This window comes from Phyllobates terribilis, unplaced genomic scaffold, assembly GCF_046119375.1.
Source record: "Phyllobates terribilis strain yellow unplaced genomic scaffold, ASM4611937v1 Scaffold_25__1_contigs__length_18738178, whole genome shotgun sequence".
In the NCBI taxonomy this organism is placed as follows: Eukaryota; Metazoa; Chordata; class Amphibia; order Anura; family Dendrobatidae; genus Phyllobates; species Phyllobates terribilis.
The window spans coordinates 14157213-14168030 of NW_027362785.1; the positions used below are offsets into that span (position 1 = coordinate 14157213).

At 56.6% G+C, this 10818-nt stretch overlaps 1 non-coding gene across 1 annotated transcript; it reads left to right on the forward strand.

Moving 5' to 3' along the window:
• The first annotated feature begins 10304 nt into the window (after positions 1-10304).
• On the forward strand, positions 10305-10458 carry LOC141176447 (5.8S ribosomal RNA). Its single transcript, XR_012253145.1, has one exon. It is a non-coding gene; the product is annotated as a 5.8S ribosomal RNA (ribosomal RNA).
• The last annotated feature ends 360 nt before the right edge of the window (positions 10459-10818 follow it).

Sequence of the window (10818 nt, forward strand, 5' to 3'; positions counted from 1 at the left end):
ACAGGGCTGCCTCCGGAGCTTCCAGGGGTTGGGGGGTAGCCGCCTGGGGCGGCGTGGAAGGGCACGCTCGCAGACCAGACTAAAGACCTCAGATCAGACGTGGCGACCCGCTGAATTTAAGCATATTAATAAGCGGAGGAAAATAAACTAACCAGGATTCCCTCAGTAACGGCGAGTGAAGAGGGAAGAGCCCAGTGCTGAATCCCTGTCCGTCCGGCGGGCGTCGGGAAATGTGGCATACGGGAGACCGGACCACCTCGGCGTCGCTCGGGGGCCCGAGTCCTTCTAATAGTGGCCCCAGCCCGTGGACGGTGGTAGGCCGTGTATTCTACGGTTGGAATAAAAGTGCAGACGAACATTTGAATGACTTTATTATTGGTTGTAATTTTTCTCAGTTTTACACTGGTTTGGTGCACCTAATTGGGATGAGCCGAAAGGTGTTTAAGCCTAGCCTCTCAATAGGCTTCGCTATCGTCCTCATGATTTCCATATTGTCTGCTTGCTGGTTCTCTGAATGACTGGGGGAAGCCAATACAGGTGGCTGACTGTCGTCTCCATCAGTCCGCCTGTCGTCTCCATCAACCTGGCTGTCGTCTCCATCAGCCAGCCTGTCGTCTTCATCAACCTGGCTGTCGTCTCCATCAGCCAGCCTGTCGGCTCCATCAGCCTGGCTGTCATATCCATCAGCCCGCCTGTCGTCTCCATCAACCTGGCTGTCGTCTCCATCAGCCAGCCTGTTGGCTCCATCAGCCTGGCTGTCGTATCCATCAGCCCGCCTGTCGTCTCCATCAACCTGGCTGTCGTCTCCATCAGCCAGCCTTTCGGCTCCATCAGCCTGGCTGTCGTCTCCAACAGCCTGCCCCGAATTTATTACCAATTCATGGGCATGACACATATCCACAAGTGCTTTCTCCTGGTAAACTTTCTCAGCCATACCATTTGTGTGGACCAGATATCGTGCGAATAAGTGTTTTTCGGAATCGGAATATCGTGAGAGAGTCCACGTTTCACATACACGTCGTACAAAATGGCTGGTGACATGTGGAAGGCTGTAGCTCTGGAGGAAAAACAATCAGTGCCTGTAGCTGCATATGATAATTTACACTGGATATTCTTCCCCCACCTTTCATGATAACGCCGGAGAGCAGCGGATGGGTTCATTACGACCTTCCCGGTACACGTCAGAAAAAAGTTTGCGATTTCTCGGCCAGCAGCAATGACAGGTCTGATATGTTCTGCATAGACTTTGAACCACTGAAAAAGAAAAAAAAACTTAATCTCGAGCCAGAGGGTATACCTCAAACGAGTTTTGCATGGGGACAACAGAGGGGTTTCAACCCCATGTGGAGTCGGGTAGCCCGGGTCCCCTGGCTTGTAGAAACCTTACCGAATGTTCTTCCTCTGAAAGCACGAACGATGCTACTTGAGTGGATGCACACTTGTGTGTTTTCACACCGACAATCGTCTTTCGAACACCGCGGTACATGTGATAGGTCCTCCCGTTCCACTCTGAAACCTAAGGTGTAAAAAGAAGGGAGATGATTGAGACGGTTCCGCAATGACCGCTGCCCATGCAGACTAACACTACTTACGGTCAAATTGCGAACAACACCTGGCCTTTGGAGGTGTCTTAGAATCAGAAGGGCCTGGAGGTACAGAATAACTTCCCTTCGGTCCTCTTCTGATCCCCCGTCCTGGACATTCTCTATGCTCGCTAGAAATGTAGGTCTTGCTTCGTCCAGTATTTTCTGGCAGTCATTCGGTGTCTTGGAGGGCTTCATCAGCGTATCGTACCTGTGGGGTGAAATACAGTTTTAGCACTTTTCTACCCAACAGCCGATGTTTGGTAAAAATCTCTCAGAATATTGGGTACCTCTTGCTCACTGAGTCTTGGCAGACTCCCCTGTACAAGGTCTTACGCAGGTCCTCCGTAAAGTTCATAAACACCTCACACGCCCTGTATAGCTGAGGATTCTCTATGCTCAGTTGTGTGCCCCTCATCTGATAGGTGGTGAATCGCCGAATGTGCTTCAGTATTTTGAGGGAGGTCTGGTTCGATTGTTTGAGGCTGCTGAGTTTTTTAAAAAAAATCATTCACTTTTGTTGGTTTGGTTAAGTACTCCAGAGTTATAAATCTTGGGTTGATAAAGAAAAGAAACCGCGCAACATTCGATACCTCCTGGTTACAATTAGGGACCCCACGGGTTACTGTCAAATATGTGCGGAAGCTCTTCTACATGGGGCTATTTACTGAGTGACGCATATACAAGCCGGCGGCCGTTCTAGCCAGGGAGCTTTCGTTTCTCCATTGCCTAGACTGAATGTTTTGTGTGCTGCCATCCATGGCCTCAATGGGGTCCGACTCGGGGCATGGGGCTCCCTCAAAATTGTGTGCAGACTGTTCAGGGACAGGCGCGTCCATCATATGTGAATATGACTCCACAGGGGGCATGTAGCATGGGGGCAAACAGTCTGTTGGCGCCTGGGTCTGTCCTACAGAGGTCAGCGGTATGTTTTCTAACTGAAATGTAGGTTTGTTTTGTGGGGGTCGTGATGACATTCCACTCGTCCTCCAGTCACTCCAAATTCAAACTATGAGCATGGGTCAACCATTCAAAGAATGAGTCAGACAACAAGCTGGTTCAAGCTCAGAGCATGCTCAGAAGACTACTACAGTCAACGTCCTCAGCATTGTTCTGCCTTTATTTTTACATGCACAAATCTAAATACACTACATAATGGGAGGGGAAAGAGGTTGTCCGGGGCGGGGTAAACCATGAAAGTCCAGTGTCTGGCCACTCCTGATTGGTCCACATCTCCTTATCTCAGTCTCTGGGCAGATATTGCAGCCGTCAGCTTATAATCTTGTTTCGTTTCTCTGAAATGTCTTGGCAACACTGGAAATGTCTTAGTTTAAGTTTCGATTTGAGTAATTACGTAGCAAGGAAAGCTTATTGTTATATGACACAAAATGGTGGTTAGTACATTAGCAAAAAAGCGTATAAAAGTTACAAGAATATAAAAGTTACAAATATATATATTCTCTTTTACCCTGACAGTTTACTATAAAATACCCACAGCTTTCGGCAAATGCTACCACATCTTCCAGGGATTGCAGAGGCTTGAGCTCGCTGAATAGTATAGCTGTGCCCTTAGCCGCGACAAGTCTAAGTCGATCTTTGGCGATAGCCAAGTTTTTTTTTATCTCCGAGACGCTTTCGGACCTCATGCACACCCTTCTCAGATGTGTGGACAGATATCTCGTCACCCTGTGGCACACGGGGGAAGTCAGCGGTGTACGTTGGTGGATGTGGGGAAATAAGCAACACAAACGTTCACTGCGGTTTTACAACCGTGCAACATGGGGTCCGCCGCAGGCTGGTGTGGCGGTTACATTCTCCTATATGTGGGCGACGAATAACTTCTACTTACCGCTTCATAGTGACACGTTTCCCGCAGTCAAATTGAGCTTTAAAGTCCTTGCATCTGCAGCGGAGGTGATCTGAATTTCTGCCGCACCCATCCAGGCTGCATCAGCCGCTCGGCTGATTAGTTTCCGCTCTAGCGGCTAATCACTGCTCTCGCGTAACAGGTGATGAGTCGCTCGCACGGGTGCAAATCACCTGTAGTGCTGCTGGAAATATTCAAACCTGGATATATTCGTCCGTATCTTCTATACGGCATCACAGAGGTTGAGGCACCCATAAGGCAGCCACCTGCACGGTTGAAAAGCATCAGCAGCGTTGACGGAAAAAACCTAACCTTAACCCTAACCCTAACCCTAACCCCCCCTAACCCTAACCCTAACCCCCCCCTAACCCTAACCCCTAACCCTAACCCTAACCCTAACCCCTAACCCCTAACCCCTAACCCCTAACCCCTAACCCTAACCCTAACCCTAACCCCTAACCCCTAACCCCTAACCCCTAACCCCTAACCCCTAACCCTAACCCTAACCCTAACCTATCTCATATACGGTTGTTCTATTGCGCTATATGAGAGGAACCTCATTTTCAGACATTTGGTTTGCGAGGTTAGCTTATGGGAAATATCTGTGTGCAGGAAACTTCCAGAGAGGTAGGAAATGTCAGTGAGCGCATCCGATTTCAGTTCCAGAGCGATTTGCCCGATGAGTCCTTCACACTTAGTCGTTTTCAGCCAAATTTCTGACTTTTTGAAAATTTCACTTTTTTGGGAAAATATCAAGTAAATGAGGGAATAATATGTGTGAGGGCATCCCAGGAGAGTTCCAAATGTGTGGGTGAAATATATATCCCACGGGGGTAAAATTGAAAAGAAGTTGAAAAACTGTCCCCGGTTGCAGTAATGCAGTCTGCCCACTAGATGTTGCCAAAGAGGCAAAAAGTGAAAAAGAGCCAGAATGAGGAAATTCTTGTGAGCCGAATCCAGGTGACATTACCAAGCGATGGGACACTTTTTTGCAAGTGTCCCTGTAGAGGGTATAGGGTGACACTCCATGCAAATACTCAGTTTTGCAGACCACCGGAAGAATATATGAGAGAGAGGTACCTCTCAGCCCCGACACATTTCGACTCCCGATGAGTCCTTCATACTTAGTCGTTTTTTTGGCAAATTTCTGACTCTTTGAAAATTTCAATTTTTTGTGAAAATTTCCGCTAAATGAGGGAATACTATGTTATAGGGCATCCCAGGAGGGCTCCAAATGTGTGGGTAAAATATATATCCCACGGGGGGAAAATTGAAAAAAAGTTTAAAAAATTTTTTTGCGGACTTAGAAAATTTTTCAACTTGTGTCAGACTTCCAGAGAGGGGAAAATGTGAGTGAGCGCATCCGATTTCAGTTCCAGAGCGATTCGCCCGATGAGTCCTTCATACTTAGTCTTTTTCAGAAGTCACAATTTTGACTTCCAGGACCCGCCAAACGTTGGTAAATTGAATCCGCTCACCAGTTCCAAGTGTTTTGAGGTGTCCCCGGTTGCAGTAATGCAGCCTGCCCACTAGATGTCGAAAAAGAGACAAAAAGTGAAAAAGAACCAGAATGAGGAAATTCCAGGGAGCCGAATCCGCCTGACAGTTCCAGGCGATCGGGTACTTTTTGGCATGCGTCCCTAAAGTGGGTATAGGGTGACACTCCATGCAAAGACCCAGTTTTGCACACCACCGGCAGAATATATGAGAGAGAGGTACCTCTCAGCCCCGACACATTTCGACTCATTTAAGCTGGTTTTCACCTCCGTAGACCTGGGTACGCGTTTTGGCTATGAGTCCCTGTTCGGCTGGAGGTCTGCACCTTGGCTGAACCCAGGCTTCCGCAGCTGCTTGGGGGGACTTTTGCTGGTCGCCTATTCCAAGTCAGAGAGGTGTTCCTGGGTTGAAGTGAGCCTGGCCAGACCCCCCCCCCGCGGGCCCTGGTTCTCCACATGGGGGCGCCTCAAGTCTAAAATCTGGATTTATAGGCTGAGGAGAGGCTCCATGAGGGCGGATGCTTTTGTGGCTTCGACCCCAGTGCTGTTCCACATCCAGTACCCCCTCTGCAAGGGCGCCTGTACCCGAGTCGCGCTTCCAGGACTCGTGGGCACGTATCTCCCGACGACAGGGGTTTGCAGCCTCCGTACTTGGGCAAGTCCCTCCACGCACCCCTGCTCTTCCTAAGATCGATCTGGCGCAGCGCTCCCGGGTGGGGAGGTGGCGCCGCTCGCTCGGCCCGGGCTTTGGAGCCCGCGCCGGCTTAAGGTGAGCGGTCCCCTTCCTCCTCTACCCCCGGGCTTTCGACACCTATCTTTGGGCGCGCACGCCAGCCTCGCCTCCCGTCCGTGGAGGTGGCCGAGCCGTGGGGAGTTTTACCCGACCCAAGCGAAGGCAGCGGTCCGACGACCCGCACGTGCGAACGGCATGGTGCCCACCCACCAAGGCGTGGGGGCCCGTCTTCCGAATCGCTCCCTGTGCGGGGAAGCACAACTATCTCCGAGGGTGGCCCTTTTCTTCCAGATGCGTACACGGCCAGCGGAGGCCCGCGCCGCCCCTCGTGTCCGAAAAGGCGGCCTCCGCGGCGGTGGCGACAGCAGCGGTGGTGGGTGGCGTCTCCGCGCCACTGCCCAGCTTCTCGCTTTCCAGTCTTTTCCCGGATCCCTATGTCAGTGGGGAGGACGACAGAGATGTGGAGGCAGGCGAAGGGGGTTCTCACTGTGCAAGGGCGCCTGTACCCGAGTCGCGCTTCCAGGACTCGTGGGCACGTATCTCCCGACGACAGGGGTTTGCAGCCTCCGTACTTGGGCAAGTCCCTCCACGCACACCTGCTCTTCCTCCGATCGATCTGGCGCAGTGCTCCCGGGTGGGGAGGTGGCGACGCTTGCTCGGCCCGGGCTTTGGAGCCCGCGCCGGCTTAAGGTGAGCGGTACCCTTCCTCCTCTACCCCCGGGCTTTCGACACCTATCTTTGGGCGCGCACGCCGGCTACGCCTCCCGTCCGTGGAGGTGGCTGAGCCGTGGGGAGTTTTACCCGACCCAAGCGAAGGCAGCGGTCCGACGACCCGCACGTGCGAACGGCATGGTGCCCACCCACCAAGGCGTGGGGGCCCGTCGTCCGAATCGCTCCCTGTGCGGGGAAGCACAACTATCTCTGAGGGCGGCCCTTTTCTTCCAGATGCGTACACGGCCAGCGGAGGCCCACGCCGCCCCTCGTGTCCGAAAGGGCGGCCTCCGCGGCGGTGGCGACAGCGGCGGTGGTGGGTGGCGTCTCCGCGCCACTGCCGATCTTCGCGCTTTCCAGTCTTTTCCCGGATACCTATGTCAGTGGGGAGGATGACAGAGGTGTGGAGGCAGGCGAAGGGGGTTCTCACCGTGCAAGGGCACCTGTACCCGAGTCGCGCTTCCAGGACTCGTGGGCACGTATCTCCCGACGACAGGGGTTTGCAGCCTCCGTACTTGGGCAAGTCCCTCCACGCACCCCTGCTCTTCCTCCGATCGATCTGGCGCAGTGCTCCCGGGTGGGGAGGTGGCGCCGCTCGCTCGGCCCGGGCTTTGGAGCCCGCGCCGGCTTAAGGTGAGCGGTCCCCTTCCTCCTCTACCCCCGGGCTTTCGACACCTATCTTTGGGCACGCACGCCGGCCTCGCCTCAAGTCTGTGGAGGTGGCCGAGCCGTGGAGAGTTTTACCCGACCCAAGCGAAGGCAGCGGTCCGACGACCCGCACGTGCGAACGGCATGGTGCCCACCCACCAAGGCATGGGGGCCCGTCGTCCGAATCGCTCCCTGTGCGGGGAAGCACAACTATCTCTGAGGGCGGCCCTTTTCTTCCAGATGCGTACACGGCCAGCGGAGGCCCACGCCGCCCCTTGTGTCCGAAAGGGCGGCCTCCGCGGCGGTGGCAACAGCAGCGGTGGTGGGTGGTGTCTCCGCGCCACTGCCGAGCTTCGCGCTTTCCAGTCTTTTCCAGGATCCCTATGTCAGTGGGGAGGACGACAGAGGTGTGGAGGCAGGCGAAGGGGGTTCTCACCGTGCAAGGGCGCCTGTACCCGAATCGCGCTTCCAGGACTCGTGAGCACGTTTCTCCCGACGACAGGGGTTTGCAGCCTCCGTACTTGGGCAAGTCCCTCCACGCACCCCTGCTCTTCCTCCGATCGATCTGGCGCAGCGCTCCCGGGTGGGGAGGTGGCGCCGCTCGCTCGGCCCGGGCTTTGGAGCCCGCGCCAGCTTAAGGTGAGCGGTCCCCTTCCTCCTCTACCCCCGGGCTTTCGACACCTATCTTAGGGCGCGCACGCCGGCCTCGCCTCCCGTCCGTGGAGGTGGCCGAGCCGTGGGGAGTTTTACCCGACCCAAGCGAAGGCAGCGGTCCGACGACCCGCACGTGCGAGCAGCATGGTGCCCACCCACCAAGGCGTGGGGGCCCGTCGTCCGAATCGCTCCCTGTGCGGGGAAGCACAACTATCTCCGAGGGCGGCCCTTTTCTTCCAGATGCGTACACGGCCAGCGGAGGCCCGCGCCGGCCCTCGTGTCCGAAAGGGCGGCCTCCGCGGCGGTGGCGACAGCAGCTGTGGTGGGTGGCGTCTCCGCGCCACTGCCGAGCTTCACGCTTTCCAGTCTTTTCCCGGATCCCTATGTCAGTGTGGAGGACGACAGAGGTGTGGAGGCAGACGAAGGGGGTTCTCACCGTGCAAGGGTGCCTGTACCCGAGTCGCGCTTCCAGGACTCGTGGGCACTTATCTCCCGACGACAGGGGTTTGCAGACTCCGTACTTGGGCAAGTCCCTCCACGCACCCCTGCTCTTCCTCCGATCGATCTGGCGCAGTGCTCCCGGGTGGGGAGGTGGCGCCGTTCGCTCGGCCCGGGCTTTGGAGCCTGCGCCGGCTTAAGGTGAGCGGTCCCCTTCCTCCTCTACCCCTGGGCTTTCGACACCTATCTTTGGGCGCGCAAGCCGGCCTCGCCTCCCGTCCGTGGAGGTGGCCTAGCCGTGGGGAGTTTTACCCGACCCAAGCGAAGGCAGCGGTCCGACGACCCGCACGTGCGAACGGCATGGTGCCCACCCACCAAGGCGTGGGGGCCCGTCGTCCGAATCGCTCCCTGTGCGGGGAAGCACAACTATCTCCGAGGGCGGCCCTTTTCTTCCAGAGGCGTACACGGCCAGCGGAGGCCCGCGCCGCCCCTCGTGTCCGAAAGGGCGGCCTCCGCGGCGGTGGCGATAGCGGCGGCGGTGGGTGGCGTCTCCGCGCCACTGCCGAGCTTCGCGATTTCCAGTCTTTTCCCGAGCCCCTACGTCAGTGGGGAGGACGACAGAGGTGTGGAGGCAGGCGAAGGGGGTTCTCACCGTGCGGTGTGCCCCAGCCCGACCGTCGCCTTTCCCCCTCGACCCTCGTCCTCCCAGGCGGCTCGGCAGGGAGAAGGAGAGAGAGAGAGCGAGAGAGGGAGAGTGGAAACCCCAGAGCCGAGGGGTTATATGGAGAACGGGAGAAGGAACGAGGGCCAAGAGGTAGGGAGTACCCGCAGGCCTCTCCTCTCCCGAACCTCGACGCGGTCCAGTCGTGATGGGGGGCTACCTGGTTGATCCTGCCAGTAGCATATGCTTGTCTCAAAGATTAAGCCATGCACGTGTAAGTACACACTGACGGTACAGTGAAACTGCGAATGGCTCATTAAATCAGTTATGATTGACGGAAGGGCACCACCAGGAGTGGAGCCTGCGGCTTAATTTGACTCAACACGGGAAACCTCACCCGGCCCGGACATGGAAAGGATTGACAGATTGAAAGCTCTTTCTCGATTCTGTGGGTGGTGGTGCATGGGTGTTCTTAGTTGGTGGAGCGATTTGTCTGGTTAATTCCGATAACGAACGAGACTCCGGCATGCTAACTAGCTACGCGACCCCCCGTGGTCCGCGTCCAGCTTCTTAGAGGGACAAGTGGCGCTCAGCCACGCGAGATCGAGCAATAACAGATCTGTGATGCCCTTAGATGTCCGGGGCTGCACGCGCGCTACACTGAACGGACCAGCGTGTGTCTACCCTTCACCGACAGGTGCGGGTAACCTGCTGAACCCCGCTCGTGATGGGGATCGGGGATTGCAATTCTTCCCCGTGAACGAGGAATTCCCAGTAAGTGAGGGTCATAAGCTCGCGTTGATTAAGTCCCTGCCCTTTGTACACACCGCCCGTCGCTACTACCGATTGGATGGTTTAGTGAGGTCCTTGGATTGGCCCTGCCGGGGTCCGCCAAGACCCTGGCGGAGAGGCGAGAAGACGATTGAACTTGACTATCTAGAGGAAGTAAAAGTCGTAACAAGGTTTCTGTAGGTGAACCTGCAGAAGGATCATTAAGGCAGCGATGACCGAACCGAGGAGGCGCGGAGCTGGAAGCCGATTTCCCCGACTGCCTCCCCCTGCCCGAAGGGGGTGTGCGGCTGGGATACTTCCGCTCTGCCTGAGCTACCCGCACGCGGAGGGGCGGCGACGGTCCAGCGAGGGTTATCGCCGTGCGGACGACGACGACGGGAGGGTGTGTGGAGCCCCTCTTGCTCCGTCGTACCGACGGACGCCTGGCCTCTCGGGGGGATTCTGCCATGTTCCCCCCGCCCAGGAAAAAACCCACATGAAAGGCCGTCCCGGGTACCGTTCGCCCGTGCGCCCCTATACCCCTCTCCCCGGGGTTGCGGGACCGGGGGGTAGGTCGAGAACTCTCGAGCCCTCCGTTGTTCCCCTCCCCACCGGAGGGAGGGACGGCGGAGGCCGAGCACCCGGGGCAACAGGGCCAAGAAAAATCCCCGATGCACCCCCTCTGTTGCCGGCCGACGTACTGAAAAACCGGGCGCCCCAGAGCTCCCGGACCCAGAAGCGTGACTCTTAACGGTGGATCACTCGGCTCGCGCGTCGATGAAGAACGCAGCTAGCTGCGAGAATTAGTGTGAATTGCAGGACACATTGATCATCGACACTTCGAACGCACCTTGCGGCCCCGGGTTTCTCCCGGGGCTATGCCTGTCTGAGGGTCACCCCTCCGTCGATCGCCTCCGTGGCGCAGCTGGGGTCCCGTCGCAAGGGATTTTCAGAGGGAGGCCCGAGGCTTCGCACCCCGACGCCCTCTCTCTCTCTCTCTCCCTTACGTCCCCCCAAAGGGTAGACCCACCCGCCCGGTTACCCTCCGCCCCGACCCGGAGCATGCCGTGAGGCTGTCTGTGGAGACACAGGGCTGCCTCCGGAGCTTCCAGGGGTTGGGGGGTAGCCGCCTGGGGCGGCGTGGTAGGGCACGCTCGCAGACCAGACTAAAGACCTCAGATCAGACGTGGCGACCCGCTGAATTTAAGCATATTAATAAGCGGAGGAAAATAAACTAACCAGGATTCCCTCAGTAA